Genomic DNA, 19,117 nt, shown 5'->3' with positions numbered 1-19,117 from the left:
AGTACACATGCTTAAAAGGGGAAGAAGTCGTTAGTAAAATATAACTGAAACCTCCCCTGAAAGAAAGCAAGGAGCCCTATTTTTTACCATAACATTTTTTGTCTGTGTTTGCTATTCCCACAAACTCCTCTTTGATTACAGATTATGTCTTCCCAGGAAGACTATCTGGCAGCAAACTGCTGACAAAGTATTCATGGCAGCGCCCCTCACACACAGCTTATTAGCATTTCTACCGCGGCGATGCACACACTGGCCTTATAAATCACACGCACTCAGTGCCATGCACAATAACCCAACAGTTACCTAACAGCTGAGGGGATTACAGATGCGCTGAACTAAGTGTTGGATATATGCTCTGATAATTACATTCCATTAGGGTTACTACCTTTAACCCTAAAGGCAGCAACACTGAAACGGAGTGCCATCCAAGGGGCCCTCACATCTGCCATGAAATGTCACTTACAGAGTTCACATCCAATTACCAAACATAACCAGCCAGAGCATCCAACACCTACATTAAAACAAGCAGAACCCAACAGCAGGGCCACTGGAAGCCATCACATGGTTTACATGAATTTCTCACCTTTCAAATATCAAGATGTCCTCTTTCCCTGCACGTCACACAGAGGGGTCTGGCCTTTTAACAAAGGGAGCTGCCCAAGTTGAAAGAAACATTCAAAAGACAGGGCATGCAGCAAAGCCTAGCTCAGAGCTAGAGACACAATACAAAACAGTGAAAGATCCTTTATATGTAAAATAAATACATAAAAAGGGAGCTTTTTGTCTAGGTTACTAAGAAAGAAGTTCTTGTCCCTAAAGAGTCCCAGTTTTGGCAAGTGCCTCACAGAAATTAGGAGAACCTCCTGTTCAGGTGTATTAATTTCCCAGTTCTTAAGAACAAAGAAACCTTTCTTGAAGTACTTGCTTGGAGCCCCCAAATCAGAGCGCCATGAAGCATAAAGCTATGCTCCTCTTCCTGTGCCCATGTCTGTTATTCCTCAAGCCATCAGAATTGGAGCAAACTAAACTCCAGACTTGCAGGACATGCACTCGCACTCTCTGTCCACACCACCACATCTTCCAGCCAAGGACCAAGACAACTTTCTGAATCCTCTATGATCAGAAATGATTTTATTGTCTACAGAAAATTCCAACAGCTGACTTGCAATTAACACATAATACAGCCATTTACCTATTAACAATATTATCGCATCTTATAACTTGAGAGTAGACATAACTATAGAGGAAATTGTAAAAAATCATTTTCTAGTCCTTCCATCAGTGTTACATCAGAGGGACTAATGAGATATTGTGAGAGTTCAAAACTGGCAGTCAGTAATTACTGGGACATAAAATGAAACAACAACCAAGAAAAATTAACCTGGGCCCGGCGTGGTGGTGCACGCCCGCAATCCCAGCACTCGGGAGGCTGAGGCAGGAGGATCGTTGTGAGTTCGAGACCAGCCTGGGCTACACAGTGAGTTCCAGGTCAGTATCAACTATGTAGTGAGACCCTGTCTCAAAAAACACACACAGACACACACAGACACACACAGACACACACAGACACACACACACACACACACACACACACACAGAAAGAGAAAGAAAGAAAGAAAGAAAGATAGATAGATAGATAGATAGATAGATAGATAGATAGATAGATAGATTAACCTGATCACACAGAAGAGGGGGAACATAATAGGAAATCAACTGCCTGAGCAATTTATAGCCTAATGCCTTTTGCATTTTTGTAGAAATCAATAATGGCAACTACTCTTCAAATGAGCTTCTAGGACAGTGGTGGGGAACATATGGCACACACGACACAGCAGGCTGTTTCCATCACTGAAAGCCCAAAGTGTGCTTCCCTCATCTTCTAGGCATCTCTCAAGCCAATCAATCTGGCAATCACAGTTAACCATCACAGCAGACAGATACTTTTTAAACTTACAAATAACCTGATGGTATGAAGAGGCTTTTTCAGGATCTAACAAGTGGAAAAGTTATATATTCTACAAACAAAATGGTCAGGGGGAAGCTGGTCTGGATAATGAAAAGCCCTGACCTTCCCAGCCACTGACCAATCACACTGGTTTTCTTCCTGACAGTGAATGACAAATGATCTTCAGCACTGTCTTTGCTAATTTAAAGTAAAAATAAAATGCCACCCTCACTATCTATTTTCAGCACAAAACTAGTATCTACAAAGAACAGACCTTGCCCACACCATCTTTCCACACTCCAAATCCAGTTACTGTGACCAAAAATCACCAGTATGACAAGAACTGCACACAGGGACCACTGTAAACTTAACTAGTGTCAGGGCATCAGTTTCCCTAGCTGGACCTCATTTTCCTCTCCCTCCCACTGCCCCATATCTAAGCTCGCTCCAAATTCACACCAATGCTCCTATCAAGCCTTAGCAGCTGGCAGGTTCCAACATTTGTGCCTCTTCTGCAACACACACCTGCTGTGGCCACCATGCTCCTTCCGGCTACTCCAAATGCCATGCTCTGCACCTCCCCAAACATCCCTACACACTGAAAGTAAAGACTCATATCTGCTGTTACAGATGCAGCTATCAAACTCCAGCTACTCAGGAGACTGAGATAGGACCACAGTTTGAGGTCAGCCTGGGCAACGTAGGGAGACCTTATCTCAAAATAAAAATGAAAAGGACTAGAATGTAACCCAGTGGTAGAACACCCTTGGTTCAAATACCAATATGGGTAAGAAAGAAGAAAAAATGATGCAGCTATCAATCTTTTTAAAATCTTTTCCTCTTAAGTAATCTAGTACCACAAGTGCTACACAATGCGAGAATTTAATAAATTTTCAATATTTCAAAGAAATAATTCTATAGTAAAAGCTGCACTGCTAGTGTCCAGTTTATAGTATTTCCCACTAAATGAAAAGACAAGAAAAATAAAGATTTGAAAGTACAGATTTTAAGTAAATCACAAACTACTTCATTCTGGTAAACTTTATTTTAAAACTTTTCCTAACGCCCTTCAACTTACATCCTTTTACACACAAGGTTACAAGAAGCTCACATTAGTTCCAAACCAATAAGAGGTACTGTTTCAAAGTTATCTTTCCACATCTTATCCCAGGAGATTCAAATCTAATCACTCTCGCAAGAAGATAATCCATGTTACTTCAAGAAGATAAACTGTAATTCAATTTACAAATTTGGTTGAAGTCCACAAAACATACATACATATAAAATTTGTTGAAATGTTCATTTCAACAAACGATAACCATGTCATCTCTTACCTCATTCTCTGATTTTGGTATTCTTAATATATTTTTCCATATGAGATAAGCAATTTCTGATAATCCCCAGAAATGGTAGTAAGCTCTAGGGTTATTACTACTCAGCAAATGGACTGCATTTATGGATCTAGTTCTCTACAGCATGCATGCAAACGTGGCTAACTGCATGCTGCCTTCTCACTTCTGCTTTTCCCCGTAATAGGGCTCCTGTATTACTGGAGCACAAAACCGCCGCCACTGCCACCCCAGCCTCCCCTGGAGGGCCCGTGTGCCCTACCTTCAGCTGCCTGCTGTACAAGGGTACTGGTAAGAACAGGTGGAGTGCATGCACTGTGTTTGGGTCACACGAGAAGGGGCCACGATGAGAAGGGCAAAAGGAATCCCCTCAGGGAGAACACCAGAGCAGACAGCAAAGACTGGATACCTAAAGGGCCCACCCCGGGCTCATGTGCCCAAGAAAATAACAGGTGCACAGCCATGGTAATTTAGGGTTTATTATATAGAAGAGTCCGAACAACTGAAACACCTACATTTGTAAACCACTGCAAAATATGCAAAACATTGTATCACAGGCTTTATCCTCACATAAGAAAATCCTACCAAGGAACTGGGATGATTATCTTGATTGACAGCCATGGATACTTATATCCTAAAGCAGTGATGACAAACCTTTTAGAGCTTTCAATGATATAAACAGCCCACTGTGGCACATATGCTATAGTTTCACCACCACTTTCCTAGAAGATTAAATAGCGTATTTCAGGAACACAGCCAGTGTAGAACTGAAAACAGAAGCCAGCTGGGCACTCTTTCCACAAGAACACCCCACCTTTTGTGAAGTGAAGTGATTTCATCACGATCATATATAAAACACAATGTAAATGATTAGGGATGCGTATCCACAACACATTAAATAAAGTATGTACGCCACTGAGTAGAAAGACAAACAAAAATGCCACAATTAGGGAGAACAAAAAAAGAAAAGGCTGGGAGATGGAAGGAGGGCGAAGGAGGAGGGTGAGGAAAGTGGGAATAATGAGCCTTCAGTTTCATAAACACCTGGTACATACATGTACAGAGCTTTTGTACAGAGGACATTTAAGATTCTCCTAGGAAACAAGTTGGCCCAAGCATAAAACACCCCTATCCACTTTGCCGCACACATCAGAACATAAGACGAAAAAAAAAACAAAAACAGTGAACAGCACCATTCTTGTAACACATTTAAAGAGAAATCCAGTTTGGGTAAAAGAAATACTTCTCAGGTGAATTAAGAGATCTAAAATACAGTGCGATACACCTGGAGAAACAATGCTTATACTGAACTCAATGTTCAACTGTGCCCCCCCACCTGAGAGAAATCTCAACTTCAATAATCCCAAGGACCAAAAGCATTTTAACCGTGACAGGTGCTCAAGGCATACACCAGTGTGAGGGCATGTTCACTGGGCTTCACCTCTCCCTGTTTCTATTAGTAGTTAGAACGGCAAATGAATAACCATTTCATACTAAGACTAACTTTTAATCACATTTTTAAAGAAATTCATGGTGCCTCTAATTAAACCAGGTCTCTAAAATGACAACAAAGCCAAGAGGAAGACAAAAATCCAATGGATTGGAAAACTGGACGAGAATAACAATCACTGTGTTAAAATTCGCTGCATAGAAGACCCAGAATTTAGAAAGGAATTTGCCATATAATGCAGCAAAGAAACCCTTCCACACAACTACGTCACCAGGAAGGCACTGTATCTGCAGCACAGGCCTTGACGTCAAAGCCACAGTACAGACGGAAGGAACTGAAGGTACGTCAAGTTTGATATGGGCAATAATCAAGTCTAGAAAGGAAAGCAGTTCCAGTTAATATTTTACATCAACATTTTGGGGTTTTTTTATGATCAATTCTATTGACACTTTGCCAGCCCATCTCTTCTAGGAAAACTCATTCCTTCATTCAACTAACTGCCTGGTACTCAGCAGTCATGGGGAGGGTGACTATGTTTTTTGTAAGTAACTGCAGCAAAGGCCCCAACTAGGAAGCATGACCCATGGTTACCTGGGTCTCAGCCTTCTGTCTTCTCTCCCAAAATATGAAAGGCCTACATGTCTAATTTTTCAGATAAAATAATATGCTCAGAAGAATTCCAAATTGCATTCAAAGCAGCCTAATAAAACAAGTTGAAATTCTAGAATGTCCACTCCGAATTAGTGTGAGTTCTAGGCTTCCTCTGTGCGACTGTGAAGTACACAGCCACACAGCCTACTCATTCCACACAGTGTCCTTCCTTAGTTCATTCAGTCACAATCATTCAAATTCCAAAACCAGGGCCAGGGATTTAGCTGATTCCACTGCCTGCGTTGCAAGCGCAAAGTCCCAAGTTTGATCCCCAGTACAAAAAAAAAAACAATCTGGCAGCGGAAAAGGTTAACAACTCACAACATGCTACATAAAGCAACATAACTAAAGAACAGGCCATGAAGAGACAGAGCACACACAAAAAATAAAGGGCTACCTGAGTAGACAGGGCTGCTGCTGCAGGTTACGGTGGGACAGGAGCACATCCTAGGCTCCAGTGTGGGCAACATCAGAGACACAGGGGAGGAGAGATGGGTCTGCAACGTCCTAAGCCCGGCTTGAGGCCAGCTACCTCCGGGAAAGCTCACCACATGCCACAGCCCCTGTGGGCCAGAGGGGCACCCAATGGGATGGATCCCACCCATGTGAACCACTGCCCACACTCTTGTCACTAGAGGTCAGTCGGCCACACGGATTTCAAAGACCTCTCTCTCTTTCGCCCTTACCTCATTACTCTCTTTCCCTCTTGACCTCGTCCTCTCTACACTGGAGGAAAAATTTAAAGCCTGATCAGTTGCACAAGGAAACAGAGGGTGATCTGCACCGTCCTTCAGCCTCACCACGTAGTTGTGCTGCAGAAGTCGCCATCTGCTAACACAGCCTTGCCTCGCAGCGCGTGTCCTTCCTGAGGTGGCACCCAAAGAACCTGCAGAAACAGTACTGACCCCAACAGAACACAGCCAGCTAAGAAACTCTGAAGGACCAAGTCCCATCTCCCTTCAAACAGATCACGCGTGGCCAACGGCTTCACCTTCCCCAGCAGATTCAGCTGTGCACGTGCAGCTGCAGTCCCGTCAAGACCACATGGCAGGACCTCCAAGCCAACTTGTCCGAACACCGAGGACAATGGCAAAGCATGGGGTCACTGGGGAGGCTCTTCCTTCTCTTCACTGACTAGCCCTCCTTGTACTGGAAGAGTTATGTTACCAGCACAAAAGCTGCACAGTAGTGGCTCCTGAAATAGGCTGCTTAGGGGAGTGAGAGGGCTAGGTGACACTGGGGCCTCACCCATGCCAGACGGATGCTCTGCCACTAAGCTCCATCCCCAGCCACTTTTCTTCTTCAATAATTGGCTGAAATCCGACCAGTCACTTAACAAATTTAACACCTCTACCCCTGCCCACATTACAAAACAAAGACTAGTCCAACTGCTTATATAATTTCCCTCAGAAGAGAAGAATGTAATACACAGCACTGGTTAATATGCCAGGTTATGTAAATACCAAATGCACTTGATGTCTGTTTGCTAGGGCCATCATTCCACTATCAACCTGCTAACCAGGTGCTCACAGCTACAAGAGAGAAAACACAAAGAAAAGCAAGGTGAAAAAAATTGTGTATGTGTGTACCCAAACAATAATTTAAAAAAAAAAAAAAAACCACTTAGGGATTCGCCTGCCTACTGACTCATTTTAATACAAAATGTCTCACAAATCTCCCTGTGCCACTGACAAATTGCCAGCGGAGGCAAATCCCGGATAATGAAACATTGAAAGAAGGGCTCTTTTTAATAATTTAGCCCATCAAGGAGTGGGTATTGATTCTTGTTTTCAGCAGAAGGAGAGTGTTATCTTCAGGCTTACAGCACAGTGACAACATCTGGGAATTTAATCACAGTTGCCTTTCTTGCCACATGACTCTCCACCTGCAGCCAAGGATTCTTTGTCATTCTCATGTATTTCTAGAGAACCCCTGATCTTACGGATGTATCATCCCTACTTACCCCACAGCAAGCACAGCAGTGCTGCAAATTCTACAGATCAAACACACCTGTCATTATCACTGGCCATGTGTTTTCTTATAATTTTTAACAATTTACCAGGTATTATTTGCATTTCCATCTTTTTGTTAACAAATCTGCTTAGTGTTTAGGAGCAGATTCATCATCAAAGTGAAATTGTGCCAATTTCTGGACATCTTCAGATATTTTTAATATACCCAAAACAATACTACTAACAAAAGTAAAAGCTAGAGGAAAGTGTTAGGTAATAATCACTTTCCCAATTCCAATAGCAAAGTTAAACAATCCCAAAAATTAAGCAAATGTTAAAATCAGTAGTAATGCAGTTAAAGTATTCTTGTATCATTAAGTACTAGAGAAAAATGCAAAACAAAACAAAAAATTCAGGCTGAAAACAAGCTGATGTGGTTTCAGATTCAAGGACAACTCAAACTGTTGCCATCCCCGACAGAAGTGCTCCAGGCCAACTATACGACCTGAAACCTGCGCCCTTGTACGTCCAGTTCACTCTGTTCTTGTGGCTCATCAGCCCCATTCTTGGAGACCATGGGAGTGGGAGGCTGGGGACCCGTTCTGGGGCCAATCTGCCTTAAGAGGCCATTCCCAAGCATCCTCCCAGCATCCCCTGGAGTCAGGTACTGGGATCCCAAGGTCACCACACACATGTTCTAGGAGAAGGCATGCAGAAGCATCTACCAGCTGCCTTTCCACCCAACCATACAATGCCTTGGGCCCTGGACAGCACAGTACTTGCTCCGCTTGACCGGACATCAAGAGGACGCAACAATGCTGCTATCTAGGGCACAGGCAGTGCAGTCAAGGGCACCGTCTCATGTGGCACCTACTCTTCTGCTGAGGGAGCATATACCAGTGTCCGTTATAAAGACTCAAAACCCCCAAACGAGCATCAAGGGCAAACGTAAATCAATGAAAAGTAGAGTCAGGCTCCATCAGCTGGAAGATGTATATAGATGTGTATGTGACACGTACGTTTTATAAGTCGCACAAGCCCATATGACTTCAAACAGTTCAGAAAACAAACTTGAGCCAATATTACTCTCTGCTCATTCCCAGTACATCCAGAAATACACAGGGACTTAGCAGGGCCTCCAGATGCCCAGTAGGGAATGAAGGCAGGGAGAAGGCTGGTAGCTTTGCTTTCCTTTCTATCTGCACCTTCAGTATCTTTTAAGTCTAACTCTGGGCTGGGTTCCTGTTCAACTGTGCACATAGGCACTCACAGTGTCTACCCCCTTTCGAGACTGAGGTGAGTGGGCCACGGGTGTAGCTCAGTGGTACCACGCCTGCCTGGCAAGCACAAGGTCCCGAGTTCAATACCCGGTACCGCCAAAAAAAAAATAATAATGGAATGAGGTGATTAAGGAATTTTCAAGATTTGCAAGGACCCCCAATTGCAGGCTTTTATACTGCTGGAGTGGTACCTGGCTGTCTCCAATCATTGCACACAAATCACCCCAGGATGTGATCATCCTCCTAAGCAGGAGCAATTATCCCAGATAGACCTGACACTGGGTCTGAACAGGAACCAGATCACCCTCTCAAGCCCTAAGGACTTCTCCAGAGCCACCACACAGACTCAGTCCTGCAACAAAGACCAAACAGACGAAGGCTTACCAGGATTAACCATTACACCAGCCAATGCTTCCTGCGTGCTTCTTTTTTGTCAAACCTCAAACTTCCTCTCAGTCCCTTGAAGACAGAATTTGAACCACTGTTTAACCTTCTTGGCATGGCTAGGCTGACTAAAGCTCTCTTTCTACCCTCTACCACTGCTCATCTCTTTGACTGCCACACTGGGGAGCCTGTTGTGCTGCAACCCCTGCAGCTGGGGCCCTCACCCTAGGACTCTGGTAACAGGACACTCTCTTGGTTTCACATCCTCCTCCTTTCTATGACAGGAAGAAAGCAAGATATAGAGACATCAAATGGTCACTTCCTTAGAAAAAAAAGACACAGGAGTTTACTGTGGCTGTCATTTATTGGCCAAATAATATCCTGATTGTGGAATGTTATACTTCTGTTGATGGCCCCATGCAATCACATTTAATGTATTTCATTAAAAATTCTACTCAATAATTTTTTTAAAAATCAATTTTTTTTTCTGTCCTGTAAATGAAACAAAATATTAATTTAGCGCCTGAGAGCCAGGAACTCTTTTAGGGACTGCAAACAGAAACAGAAAGAACAATTCCTTCTCTTAATCTAGCCAAGAGAACAGAAATATAAAACAGGGATAGTGGCTAACAGTCTTTATGAGAGAGGAACTAGAGAGAGGGAGGAGGGAAGCATGGATTTTAATTTTCATCTCAAAGACTATCTTACATTCGTAACATTCATTTTTATTGGATTATATATTTTACAACCTCATTAACTATGAGCTTTTGACTCTGAATAGGCTCACCTACAGTCAAGTAACTAAGCAATTAAGTGCAATAATAGCTACCAAAAAAGTAAGACAAAACCAGCATCCCACCAGCACATTTTTGCCAGGTAAAGCAAAGTCAAGTCATGGTAAGCTATACTTACTCTGACAGGTTTCTCCGAGACATTAACAAAAATAAAATGACAGAAGATTTAGTCATCACAAGAAAATAAGTAACTTGAGCTAGCAGCAATTAGTTGCAGATTTGTGTCACAAGTGGCTATTTTACCTAAGAAAAACAGCGTAGCTCATTCACTCAATTAATGTTTGTGCTTATGATTATATTGGTTTTATAGTTTTGTGTGAAATTAATTTATAAATTACTTTTTCTAACTACTAGAGATATAAATACACAAATTATACCTTATTAGTGTGATGGGGACAATAGGAAATTAGGTAACATGGGAGACCACAAAAACACTTATTTTGGGCCCATGCTACGCTCAGGTCTGAGAGGTGTACGAAATTCTGAACCTGTACTCGAAGCTATGCATTCTGCACATGAGGAGGTGGGCCGTGCTTTTCCAACAGTGACATGACATGAGGCAGATCCCCTCTCTAAGGCCAGTGCCCATCAGGATCTCCCAGGGAGCTCCTGTAAGTGAGATGGAATTCACCACAGGGATAGAGGACACACTCCTGGGGCCTTAACCCGCTACTCATTAAGGCATGATTTGTGTTTTCTTCAGAGGCAGGCAGGAACTTGAAAGTTACTTTGGTTTTAAAAAAAAAAAAAATCATCAATGGGCAACTGAAAGCAGAACACAACTGGCCCTTCATTTTATAACCCTCTCCTTTACTACCTTAAAACTTTGGGTCACTTTGTTACTCGGCTCCGAACATCATTTAGGGGGTGTCTTCTGAACCCTGGCAATGGGAGGTTTATTAGCCCTAAACCAATGAACACCCCACAAGTCGCTGTTATTGTCCTGGACCTGCAGCCACCTTGGATGCCAACAGAGCCTCCAAAAAACTGAGACTGCTCCAAGAAGCAGACCACATTGCCACCTTCGCAGTGAGGACTTATCCAGAGGCATCCTGCAAAACTGGAACTGAGATATACACTCTCCTAGCCCCTGTTCCTCTAGTAAAGGACAGTCTGACTTTCTCCACCAGCACTGTGCCCTCTTCAGCTCCTCAGGTGGAAATCTCTTCCATTTTCTCTTACTTTCTAACTCCATCTAATAAGCCTGTCCATACCTCCTTCTGAGGCAAGAACCTGCCTGGGCAGGGCTAATGTCCTCATCTGCTCAGGAGGGACCTCCTCAGAGCCCACCTTCCTTCAGAAGAAATACCCACCCCTGGAGGGGACTCCAGAGCCAGTGACTATGTATTTTTGTTTTGAAAGTGAAGAAGTGAGATTCAGAGACATTAAATCATTAGATCACACAACTAATAAACATTGCCAACATGACTCAAACCAGAACCACCACTTCAATAGTAAGTGTGCAGTTTTTTAGCCACTTCCCAATCTGGAAGGAGGGTATACAGACAGGTCTTTGTAGGAGATTTCCAATTTCTCTGTAAGTTTGAGATTATTTTAAACAAATAATAAAGACAAGCAAACAAAAAGAATGGATGACAGAGCCAGTCATGGTAGTGCACAGCTGTTAGCTCAGCACTCTGGGAGGCTGAGGCAAAAGCTCACAAGTTGGAGACCAGCCTGATCAACTTTAGCAAGACTGTCTCAAAAATGAAAAATAAAAAGGACCAAGGATGTAGCTCAGTGACGATCATGGATTCAAACCCCAGGAGGACTAACGCGCACAAGCATACACATGCACGCATGTGGGAGTGTGCACACTAACAGGCTGAGACAGTGTGGGGAGGCGGGAGTAGCACAGGGAAAGGATGAAACCGCCAACAGGGACTGAAGCCAGGACACTGAAGTGGGGAAGGGGCGGGGAGGCAGAAATGCAGCTCCTGAAGGAGGTGTCTGTGGCAGAGGATGGGGAGGCACACGGCTACAGCAAGCCAAAAGGAAAACAAGAGAAATGAACGATGCTTTCCGCATACACACAACAGGAGATAAAGAAGTCAGGGTTTTTCTGTATTCTGCTACATTACTAACCCAAAATATCATTTATGGACTTGCCAGAAAATCTTTTGTGTTTATGGTCAAAAGCATACTTTAGTCCAAACAAATTGATCCACAACAATTTCTTGTTACTTCTGTTACTTATAAAACACTTGATTTTCTGCTGAACTGTAAGGCAGAGTTCTTATAATGCTTTATGTGAAACTCAGAATTCTACATTTTTCTAAACAAAGAAAAATCTCAAAAACAGTGTTAACCACCCACATCACGAAGAGTTTGTTTGCCTGTTTTGTAATCTTAATGAATCAATATGAAATTGTCCTGGGAAATCTGTTCTGCAATTCTCACAGACTTACTTTTAACACTGTCTCTAAATAACTTCAATCCATCAATGTATTGATTGGTATTCTCTTTAAAAACGGTTAAAAAAAAAGTCCTTCCCAACTTATTTTTAATAGGTCACTAAGGCAAAGTCATACAGTAGATTAGCCTCCAATACTGACAGCAGGAAATAAATTTGTTTTTAAAAACACACAATGACTTTTACATTGTGAAACTTTACAGCTGAAACTAAAATCAAATTATCTCGTCAGGTACAATATAATAAATGGTTAGAATTAGAGATTTAAAGTAATTTGGCAACACTGCATCTTCTGGTAAGATAGGTGGACTACACCAGAATATATCTGCTACATGATAGCCAACATAAGGAAAGCCAGGCCTATAGTTTTTGCCCTAAAACCTGCTGGAACCCTGGCTCTGAATGACCTTTTAGTTCTCCCACACAAGCCAGCACAGACTCTATGAAATTCTTCTGCAAGGGACTTTGACTAATCCTAATTAAGCAAGATGTATTTTAAATATAAATTTATTTTCAGCACTAACCCAGGTGTTTTTAAATCTACCTGTTCTAAAAACCTACCGTGGTGCTGTCTTTAAAAATTCTAGACAGGTCAGGGGCTGGGGATTTAGCTCAGTGGTTCCTCCGCCTGCCTCACAAGTGCAAGTACCCAAGTATGATCCTGGGTACCAAAACAAATTCAACACAGGTTCTATTTAAATATTTCCCAATCTACATTTCAGGAAATTATGTGAGAGAATGTAAAACTATAATTGAAATTTATTAATGGTAATACTAATACATACTTTTAAAAAATTATCAAAAACAGTAAATATGTGAGATACTCCAGAGAACAAATCTTTTTAAGCAGTTTCAATCTCTTCTTTTCAATGAGGTTTTCATCACGTTAACCATCAAGTTGTAATTAATCTGACAGATAATTTTTTTCCATCATAAGAATTTCAATTGAAGAAGGGTAGAATAATTCTTCTGTCCCTTTAGACAGCAAGCTTCTTAAAAATGGGTAGTCTGTTCCTAAAACAGATGCAAACCTGGGCACAGAGTAATCTAAGAATTTCTAATCCCAGGTTTTCATTAAGAAAATATATTCATTTAAGGAAAACGAGGAAAGGGCAGGTACTTGCCACTCAACCTGGGTACGACATAAATAAAATGCCTACTTCTAGGCAAGAAGCATAATAATTTCTATAGAGATTGCACAACGGGATTAATTTTTGGGGTGCTGCTCAAACTTTAGGCTGCAGGGAAAAACTGGCACCCTTGTAAAAGTCTGCCATCTCTTCTTCCACTGAAGGCCTTGATATTTACAGGGGATGCTGCGACCATGCAACAATAACACCCAAAATGAGATTAGGCAAACAAAATTGCAATCTTATTTCTGGGGGCTGAAATGTCAACAATAATTATTTCAGTAAAAGTAATTCCAGAGAACTTGTGAAGCCTTGAATCTTCATACACTTGTTCAGAGTCTTTTTTTAGTCAAACAACATGAAAGACCCCAAAAAGGGCAGGGTCAGAAGGCCTAAGAGTGCCTGTGAGTAATAAAGCTCAATGCACTAAATCTGGAAGAAGAGAGTGTTCAGTAAAATTTGCAGAAGGTCATTAAATCCAACACAGCTACAGTAAGAAAAAAGTCTGCTTAAATTACAGGCATTTATGAAAGCATAAGGTTTCTGAGATCTGTCTTCTGAAAACATGGTTTATGTCTCCTTTGGGGGAAAAGGTTATGAATATGATGGTAAGACAGCCTTGAGAACAAACTGGCTGACAACCAGCTTTTAGCTTTTACAGGGAGGCCAGGGTATGAAAACAACTGCTCCATGTAAAAACTGAGTTGACCTGGAAGCAAGGTGTGTGCTCTCTAATACCAATACAAGTGGGCCTTTCTGTTGGAGCTTGGTTCAATGGGGTTTTATGAATATTTTTTACTATTTGCTATGTAAATCTAGTAAACATCTTTTATTGAAGCTAGCTGGAATAATACCAGCATTTACTTTATTTTATTTGTTGCTTTTATTTTGTTTTATTTTAGTTTTTTGGTACCAGGGATTGAAGTTGAGACCTCATGCTTTCAAGGCAAGAGGCAACCACTGAGCTAAATCCCCAGCCCTGTTAGTTTTAGTTTTTGAGACAGGGTCTCTCTATACAGTTCATTCTGGCCTTGTAATCACTATGTGGCCCAGCTGGCCTCGAACTCACAGCAATTCTCCTGCTTCAGCCTCCCCAGTGCTGGGACCACAGATGTGCACCACCATGCCCCACCCCAGCATGTGATTTAGCAAGTCTTTGGACATATAAAAACAGTGTGCCTCCTGACCTTACTCAGTTATCTGGTACACCTGATGTCAAGTCTGGAAGTCACAGTAAATAATAAAAAAAGTGGAATCACTTCAGAAATTCCCACATGGCTAAAGAGGCCACCAGACTAGAGCTCTTTCTAAATTTGAGTGGGGACAAGTACAATCACCTTCACTTCTGAATAGCCATTCATGGGCTGGGGACTTAGCTCAGTGGTTCCGCTGCCTGACTCACAAACACAGGACCTGAGTTCGATCCCCAATACCAAAAAGGAAAAACACAAAAAAACAGCAATTCATACTAAATTTTCAATTTTAATTATTTAAATGGCAAATAAAAAAAGCACTAGTATTAGAAATGATAATAATATCTAAGAAAAATAGCACTAGAATACTGTTTTTACACTAATTTGACATGTAGTCACACATGTTTAAACTATATAGTAAGCAATGCACTCCTGGTCCATCAAACAGTAAACAAGAAGCTGGACATGGCTGGCCTGTAGTCTCAGCTACTTGGGAGACTGAGACAGGAGAATTACGTAAGCCCAGGAGTTTTGCAACAAAACGTCTACAGCACCACAAAAAACTTTAAGAGCACCCCTTACAAGTTAAAGAAGGTCATGTAGGCCAGTGAGAAGACACCAACCTAAGACAACGAGCCCCTCAACCAAAGCCATGAGCAAAAACTCAATACATGTTGCTGGGAACAAGCTGCCAGCTCTATAACCAAAGAAGGTGTGTCTAGATGGGTCGAAATTCTCTTTAGAGAAACACAGGGCCCAAATTCTTAGGTTTTACTTGAAACCAAAAGCAAAACAGCAAGCACTAACAACTGCTATATTTCAAATATATATAGACACTATTAAAATGAATAAAAAGAGAACTTAATGTAGCTGTTGGTCACACTCCTTAAAAAAAAAAAAAGACACTAAAGATATAACCACAACTGCTGACAGGAAAAAAAATATTGCTGCCACTTAAAAGGGTTCTCAGGTACTCAGGAGGCTAGGGCAGGAGTCTGACATTTGAAGCCAGCTTTGGCAAGTGAGTGAGACAGTGCCTCAAAATAAAATTTAAAAAAAGGATGAGAATGTAGCTCAGTGGTAGTCAATCCCCATTTCTCAAATACCAAGCAAGCAAGCAAACAATTAAAAAGGGGTCTTAGATCTGGGCATGATGGCACACACCTGTAATTCTAGCACTCTGGAAGGCAGGGGTAAGAGGATCACAAATTCAAGTCCAGCCTACGAAATTAAGAGAGATCCTGTCTCCAAAAAAAATTGTTAAAAGCCTGGGAATGTAGGTCAAGTGCAAAAGCCCTGGGTTCCATACCCACCCACAATACCTCAAACAAAGAAAAGCCAAGGTTGGGGACATAGCTCAGTGAGGAGGCCCTGAGTTCAATCATTTATACAGCAAAAAAGAGGGCAGAGGATGGACCTAACACCAGTACCGCACTTACTCAGAGTAAGAGCCGCCCCATGTATTTGGCAGAAGCCACCTTCTCTTATAAGTGACTTAACCACAGCCACAGGCTAACCAGGGCTCTCCTTAGGAAAGTGAAGGCAAAAGCAGGTGCCACTACAAAGACGGCCGTGGCAGCACAGAAACCAGCCACAGAGGCAGCAAAACTGATCCAGGAGAGGCCATGTCCTGCCACTTCCAAAAGGCAAGACTTTTATTCAAATGTGGGCCTAAAGTCTTCTGGTCTGCAAAATGGAGTAGGCATCACTGGCTGTTGTGGGGTTTAGATGGATTAAACTAAGTGAAGAGACTGGCAGAGTACTGGGCGCATAGCAAACAGGCAATGCCCTGTTTACTTCCCTCCCCCCCAACAGAAGCTGACTCTAAAATTCTAAAGAAAGTACTGCAGAGCTGGGTGTGGGGGCACACACCTGTAATCCCAGCACTCAGGAGGCTGAGCCAGGAGGATCGCTGTGAGTTCGAGACCAGATGGGCTACACAGGAAGTTCCAGAGCAATCTGAACTACATAGTGAGACCCCGTCTCAAAAAACCAAAACGAAAAGAAAAAAAGAAAAAGAAAGAAAGTACTGCAGAGCCTCTGCACAGAGTTCTCAGTCTTAATTTCTAAATTACTTTCAATATGAATCTATTTATTAGCATCCAGGGTCAAAAACTACAGAGCCTCTTTCCAGGAAAGTGCACATACATATAGGACTTTGCAAGCAGTATCGGAAGTTCACAATCCATCTTAAACTCAGGGACCAGTAAAAAGCCTATGGACATCAGACTTGAACGGTCTAAAAAGTTAATAATGGGGGGGGGGGTCGTCCCAAACTCGGGTCCTTGCGCTTGTGAGGCAGGTGGTGGCACCACTGAGCTAAATCCCCAGTCCGAATAAATTTCTTTTTTATTAGCATTTGTTTGTGATGCATAATCATTACACTCATCTTAGGAAAGGGGCATATATACATACCACCTCTTGAACACTTAACTAATCAATTTCTTTAAGCCAGAATCTGTAGAAATCAGGACTCCTATGTGACAACAGGCTCTGCTCACTATGTTTGCTACATGCTAAGTACAGTCATGCCCCAAACCTTTCAGGCAGCACTGGGCCACATACACCATGATGGTCCCATGAAGATTACAATACAGCTGGGCAGCGCTTATCTTCCAGTATCTCCACAGTACCTTTTATGCTTAGCTATGTTTGCATACATAATTACTAACCACTACATTACAACTGTCTCCAGCACTCATCTAGTGACAGGCTGGAGAGCTCGAAGCCCAAGAGTGTCATGCTATCCATGCCATACAGCCCAGGTGTGTAGCAGGCCATCCCATCTAGGTCTGTGTAAGTCCCGCCGAAGAGCAGGCCACCTGCACAATGACAGAATCAACTAAGGACACAGTTTTTACCACACGTTCCCATCATTAACAATGCGTGTGATTTTAATGCATTATTTCAACTGATTTTTATAACAACCCTTGGAGATGGGGGTAGCTGTATACCCATCTTAAAAGTATGAAGATGAAGGCATAGAAAAGTTTCATGTTTTGACACAGAAACATGTTGAGAGAAAAAAAGTTCCCTAAAGGAAAATGAACCAAAACCAAAACTAATTAAAAAAAAAAAAAATTACTAGCCGGGCGTGGTGGCGCAGGCCTGTAATCCCAGCACTCTCGAAGCTGAGGCAGGAGGATAGCTATGAGTTCAAAACCAGCCTGGCTACATAATGAGTTCCAGGTCAGTCTCAACTACACAGTGAGACACTGTCTCAAAAAAGCAAAAAAAAACAAACAAACAAACATGAATAAACAAAAACTACTGAAACTAAGTAGTTCAACAGTTCAGGTCACTATCACACTACTGTCCTAATCATGTGTGTTAGCCACTCAGCAGAGTTGCAAACAAACACACACAAAGACAAGAGCTGAGAAATGTAAACCCTACAAAGCTAACGACACTGAACAGTCCTTGATCTGCCAGTGAGATGGCAGACGGCACAACAGAAGTAAGCCTGCGGCGGGACCACATCCACAACAACGGGGAAATGTGCCCTCCGGTCTCCTTAAATAGCAGCAGCTTCACTGCTTAGCCTCCACCCTCCGTCACACACGCCACGTGGTTTCCATTTAATCAGCTGGGGCGGGGTGCTGGTTCCTGACCAGCTGGAGAGGAGCTGGGCCATGGCACCTGTGCCTTCCTTTCTCCTCCTGTATCCCCTCCACCCCACCAGTGAACACAACGCTTTCTGATAGAAAACATCCATGCTAACAAATTCTCAGTAATAGGTAAAAACAATGCCAATCCAGCACAGATACAAAAATGAGTAAGTGAAAATTTATAAAACTAAATTTGATGAGTTTATGCCATCATTAGTGTAGACATATAGATCACATATACCTGAATATGCAAAGAAAGTTAAATTATGATGCAATCAATGTTATCCTATAAAAACGAAATTAACAAAAATAGTCTATTAGTGAAGACATCTGGTGTATCATGGCAAGAAACGTTAATGATATTGTCTGCAACCCTGTAATCAATTTTTTTCCCCAGCAGCTCTCTCATTACACTGTATTAGATTCGTGTGCCTGCGGAATTTATGAGAGCGCTGCACATGGGGGTGGGAGCTCTGCCAACGGGGCCGGCTCAGATCCAGCAAGAACAATGTAGCTGTGCAAAGCATGGCACAGAACAACCCACTCGGCAGCTCTGTGCAGCAGCGTCCCGACTGAAAGGGGAGTCAGCACCTTACTACAGAATCTTACACCACCTAAGGTGATGGTACTGTGCTCCACTACACTGAAATTCATCCACATCCTTAGTGGACATGAATACTATTGCTTCTAAAACATAAATGCTGGCCGTCACTAATGCTATTATACAATGTTTACTAAAATTCAGTGTTATGGACAAAGTTTTAAATCCATTCAGCAAATGCTAGTTGGTACCATGGCAGATAAAACAATCTAACATGACACCATCCTGATTAAAGAGTAGAGAAAGCACCAGGTTGAAAAATAATTTCCTAGAAACACATAGGAACAAATAATAAAGGCAGAAAAAAAATTTTAATGGTGTCTTACTATGCGGCCCATTCTGGCCTTAAACTTCCAGCAATCCTCCT

General features: G+C 42.2%; 1 protein-coding gene across 1 annotated transcript in view; it reads right to left on the bottom strand.

Moving 5' to 3' along the window:
- Rere (arginine-glutamic acid dipeptide repeats) overlaps nucleotides 1-19,117 on the bottom strand; it is a 268,548-nt gene that overhangs the window by 167,004 nt on the left and 82,427 nt on the right. The gene's annotated exons all lie outside the window — the stretch shown is intronic.

Source organism: Fukomys damarensis, unplaced genomic scaffold (genome assembly GCF_012274545.1).
Source record: "Fukomys damarensis isolate Sample0158 unplaced genomic scaffold, DMR_v1.0_HiC HiC_scaffold_23, whole genome shotgun sequence".
Taxonomy (NCBI): domain Eukaryota; kingdom Metazoa; phylum Chordata; class Mammalia; order Rodentia; family Bathyergidae; genus Fukomys; species Fukomys damarensis.
This window is presented reverse-complemented; position numbering and strand designations above follow the sequence as displayed.